Source organism: Phoenix dactylifera, chromosome 15 (genome assembly GCF_051530095.1).
Source record: "Phoenix dactylifera cultivar Ajwa chromosome 15, Ajwa_hap1_PhDact_Kaust_v1.1, whole genome shotgun sequence".
Classification (NCBI taxonomy): Eukaryota; Viridiplantae; Streptophyta; class Magnoliopsida; order Arecales; family Arecaceae; genus Phoenix; species Phoenix dactylifera.
The window spans coordinates 8305215-8310466 of NC_143204.1; the positions used below are offsets into that span (position 1 = coordinate 8305215).

General features: G+C 40.2%; 1 long non-coding RNA gene across 1 annotated transcript; it reads left to right on the forward strand.

The window, feature by feature from the left end:
• Positions 1–4292: 4292 nt before the first annotated feature.
• Positions 4293–4902, forward strand: LOC113462109 (uncharacterized). Its single transcript, XR_016398581.1, has 3 exons — positions 4293–4431; positions 4521–4735; positions 4815–4902. It is a non-coding gene; the product is annotated as an uncharacterized LOC113462109 (long non-coding RNA).
• The last annotated feature ends 350 nt before the right edge of the window (positions 4903–5252 follow it).

Below are 5252 nucleotides of genomic sequence, written 5' to 3' on the forward strand. Positions count from 1 at the left end.
TTGATTTCTTGTGATTCCTAATCATGATTTCAACCATCGGATCGGTCAATACTTCTAGTGTGTGTGACCCCATAGGTTCTATTCTGACTGGTAGTGAGATATATTGTGATCTCTATCACTATATCATTGAAAACTCCTTTCAATGGGTTGGAACGATTCCAACTCAACTCATTAGGGTTTATCGATCATCAAGATAATCCCTATGAGTCCCACCATCCACCAGTGACACCTAGCAGCATGTAGTGGCTACCCAGCAGAATGGAATGATGAACCTCTAGGTGCAGTTAACATGTGATATAGTCCTACTATCGTGGATCCCTACAGGACGGAGGTCATGGACAACTCGTCAAACCCCATCGTCTGTCATATGTCAAGATTTATTCGACTCGAGTTCGATAGTGAGAAACTCTTTCTCCACTGTGTATACTGCCCCGGCCGAGGTCTTACGAACTCAGTCTTATAAATCACATAGGATCTCTCCTTATCTATCAAGGTCGATAGATTCCATATGGGTGCATACCCTACTCCTACAGTGAACTTACTGCAGCCAATCTACACTGCATGGACCCATATGGCTAGGGACCATGTATGTGTGCAGTCAAACTACAATAACCCCACTGTGAGCAGCCGAAGCACCGCAGGTCAAAGGACCAGTCACACTACTGCAACATCAAGCAAGTCACTGACGAGTGGATAGACATCCAAGTGACTTCTTGTATTGATCACGCTCAGTACCCTTGTTCTCTAACAAGCACCTGCACTATCACTTCAGTGTCCCTACACTGTGGACTCAAGTCTCGTCCATCCAGAAGGAGAGTGATCTGTGCACTGATCGGATCGATCACCGTCCTCGTGATGATCCTTTGATCAGGAGCATTTAGAAATTAATCACCAATGATACATGGCTCAAATTTTCAACTCTTGAGAATATGTATCATCATCTTATTAATTTCTTGGACGATTCATAGACACATAAACAATATGAATGAAAAGATGCCTTTTATTTATTCAATAATAAATAGTCAAGTACAAAATTATGTCCCTAGAATCAACAATGTGTCAGCCAAATTGGCTTCTAGGGCATACATCTAACACTTGACTCACAACTGACTACGTAAGTATTGACTGCACCCGGTGACCTTCCGTCACTAAATTAGAATTCAGATAGTCCAGTACCAAAGTACAGGGAGTTGCTTGCTAGTCACATGTTGCGGTCTCAGGTCAGAGGGCCAAACTTATATCCATATCCACTCGGAATATCTCTTGACAGTAGAGCGTTCCGAAATTGGTCACGTTCAATGAAATTACTACTACACTTCATCTGTGTGTCATAGCAGTGTCTCCACATTCCTTTGTTAAGAGGACAACCAACGTATATGTCACACAACGACCTAATCTCGATAATGCTGTCGTCCCAGTAACAATATATCATTTGGTCGCGAACCAGTTTAAAGACTCAAATATAAATCCTTCTTTATCATAACATAAGTCCTAAGAACTTCATCATACAAGAGTTCATTTAAAGATAAAATGATGAATAATGCCAAATAACACTTTACTAATTTGTCAATTTATTTACAAAATTCAATCATCAACATGCTGACGATTGACATTTAGGATACAATTTCCAACATCAGCATGATCTTATGTTTTTTTTCGAGTATATAAGTTTTGATCTTTATCTGTTCTTATACTATACTCTGAAAATTAATTAGATTGCTCTCATGTTGCTATATACTTAGTATATTAAAAAAAATTAAATGAAAAAGATTTCATATGTTATTATAGATCTTTCAAAAAAAAAAGGAGGTTGGATTTTCATTCGTGCTTTTTTTGAATATCATTCTTGATACTCCTCGAAATAACTTGAAAAAGATTCCATCTACACTTGATTTGAAAACTATCTTCGGAATCTATATTTAGAAATCTCTTCTGGCTCGTATATCAAATATCTTATTCTTAAAGCCAAATTTTTCATCCTTGATTTTGATGATATTTGTTATCTCTGAAATTATTTTAGGTTTACTCTATTTGAAAGAGAGGTAAACGAACTTTAAAAGAATGTTAAAATCATCAAATTTTATATGATCTTATCATAATTTGCTCTGATTTGATATGAAACTATCTTAATTGGCTTTGGTCTATAGTCATTATCTTATCCTGACATTATTGTCTTGAGTTATGTGATTCATATTCTTGCAATAATTTGACATGCATTGAATGAAATGTTGATTTGTGCTTAATGTTTCATTATTTTGTAATATTTTTGATGTTGTCAAAAAGGAGAAGAAATATCTGAGTATATGCTTATAATGCTTTATATTTTGAATTGAATATAAATCAGTTTAGATTGAAATAAGCTGATTAACTCTAAAGCATTATCATGAAGTATGTTCTTAAAGTGTCTCCTAGATTTCGTATTTGTTTTGACTTGTATTTACTCTTTGTGGTTATTTGTATTTCTTCTCTAAAACACAACAAGAAAATACACTTTCAGCGACCACTTTCGGCGACTAAATGAATAGCGGTCGCTGCAAATAAGCTATTTGCGACCAACATCCTTGTTAGTTACTGAATGATTGTCCTACACCGACTAAATGCATATTTGGTCACAGAAATTCAAAACCAAGTTGGCGGGGTGGAGGTAAAATGTTTGGTGACTAAAGTTTGGTCGCTGAAAATAAGGCTATCTGCGACCAACATTCTTGTTAGTTACTGAATAATTGTCCTACACCGACTAAATGCATATTTGGTCGCGGAAAAGCAATACCAAGTTGGCATAAGTCCAATATTTCGCGCGGGCTGGAGGTAAAACTTTTGGCGGCTAAATTTTAGTCCTTAAAGGTTCACCTCCAGCGACTAAAAAAAATTTAGTCTAGGAAAACTTTTACGAATGGCGCCTTTTTTCAATAAAAAAATTGGGCAGAAAGTTTAAGTTTTTTTAGTGACCAAACTTTTGGTAGTGGAAGGTTCCCGTAAAATCGAACGATGTTGTACTAGCCCCTGTAAGATGCTAATTTCTAAGTTCAAAAAAAAAACTGCTTATTTTCAAACGGTGTCGTTTAACACACTACCAGAAAACAAGCGTATAGTGACGGAAAACTAGTGACGGCCCATTATCAGTCACTATTTGTGATGGAGTAGTGACAGACAGAAATTTGGTCATCGTAGTATGAGCTTAGTAACAGATTAATGACAGACCGGTCATAGAATGCGCGGGTAGGATGGACCCTAAAACTTAGTCTGCATCGTCGTGACGGGGTATCTGTCACAAAACTGATAACCAAAATTGCAACCAGACAGTGACAAATTCAGCCGTCACAAAAATTGTAATCCAAGTGTTTATAAATTTTTAAAAGATTATTTTTGGTAGTGACGGATTATTAACAGAAATTTCCGTCACCAAATTTAATTTCTAATTCTAAAAAGATTAAAAATATTATTTTTTGAGTAATTATAAATTAAAAAAAAGTAAAAAGTGGGAATTCCAAAATGGAACAAAGTGTCCCGCCCCACCCAAATCACAAAACACCACCCCCCCCCCCCCCCAAATCACAAAACACAACAAGATTGTCTCTAGTCATAATTCCTATATTTTAACGGAATCAACGCCCATGGAATGCTTATGTCTAGAAAAAGTCTATGCATTTTTTGCTTTGCAAAAATGCGAACACGACAAACTGCCATAAAGAAAAATAGGTAAAAAGAAGAGGAAAAAAAAGAAGGGGTGGGGTGGGGTGGGGTGGCAGGGTTGGTGTTGGTGGACGCCACGTGCTTGTGTGGGACGCCCGTTGGCCTTTCCTTTCCGATTTCCGACAAAAATCCCAAACCCCCTGCACGACGAAGCGGTTTCACGAGCCGCTCCCCCCCCCAAGCCGCCCCTCAACCCGCGCCCCCCCCACCCCCACCCCCTCCCCCAAACCCTGCAGCCGCCCCTCAACCCGTGCCCCCCCACAAACCCCGCGCTCCCCCCCCTCCCCCCCCACCCCCGGCGATCCCTAACCCCCCCCCCACCCCCTTCTTGATCGAGTTAAAGATTCCTGGCGGAACACTGGGAGGAGAACTGAGGCCCGTAAAAACCTAGCTCCTTCCCCTTTCTCCTCAAAACCCTACCTCCACTTCTCCTTCCTCGCGCCTCCAAAACCCTAGCTGAAAACCAGAGGAGAGAGGGAGGAGAAACCCTAGAATTCCAAACTTCTCCTCGTCAAAGCCTCGCTCCGCCGGGCGATGGCGCTCTACCTCCTCTTTGAATCTGCCTCCGGCTACACCCTCTTCACGCGTATGGCCTTGACGAGATCGGCCAGAACACCGAGGCCGTCCGGAACTCGGTCCTCGACCTCACGTGCTTTGGCAAGGTGGTCAAGCTCGTCGCCTTCCACCCTTTCTCCTCCACCCTCGATGCCCTGAACCAATGCAACGCCATCTCCGAAGGTGAGCTCCGAACCCTACCTTCCCCCCCATCTACTGCCCATTTGGGGTTCGAAGTTATAAATTTATTCGATTTTGTTGCGGGCTTCTAGGGCTCATGACCGATGCGTTGAGGAAATTCTTGGAAATCAACCTCCCGAAACCAAAAGAGGGGAAGAAGGCTAAGTTCAGCCTCGGCGTTGCAGAGCCCAAGGTTGGGTCTCAGATCTTCGAAGTGACCGAGATTCCTTGCCAGAGCAATGAGTTTGTTCTCGAGCTCCTTCATGGTGTCAGGTTGCACTTTGATAGGTTCATTAAAGACTTAAAGGTTGGATTTTTGTCACCTGATTGAGTAGTTTTCATGTAAAGATGATGTTGATCTGTTTATTTTGTCTTTGTGGTTATAGCCATCAGACTTGGAGAAGGCTCAGCTGGGTTTGAGTACAATCATTGTTCAGGATCTCGATCATTTGTTGCAACAATGACTATATCGGTAATATGTTTTTGAGTATGTACTGGTTATATTTTTAGTGAACTGCCTGTGAAACAATCTATGGGATAGTTTTGGCTATTGTAAGATAGACAATTTGCTGCAAGTAGATTTTTTATTCTAGTTTGCTGCAAGTATATTTTTGGAATCCTTTTATGCAAGTAGATCTGACAGTTATTCTAGTTTTCTTATTTTGTAGTAGCTATATGCTAATCTAAATTACACTTTGCAGCCGGAATTTAATAGTTCTGAAAATCTTGAATTTCCAGAATTCTATAAGAAAACTCATACCAAGAAGAACAAAGAGTGAATTGATCCTATTTGCGCCATGAAACATGTAGGTATCTAAAATCTC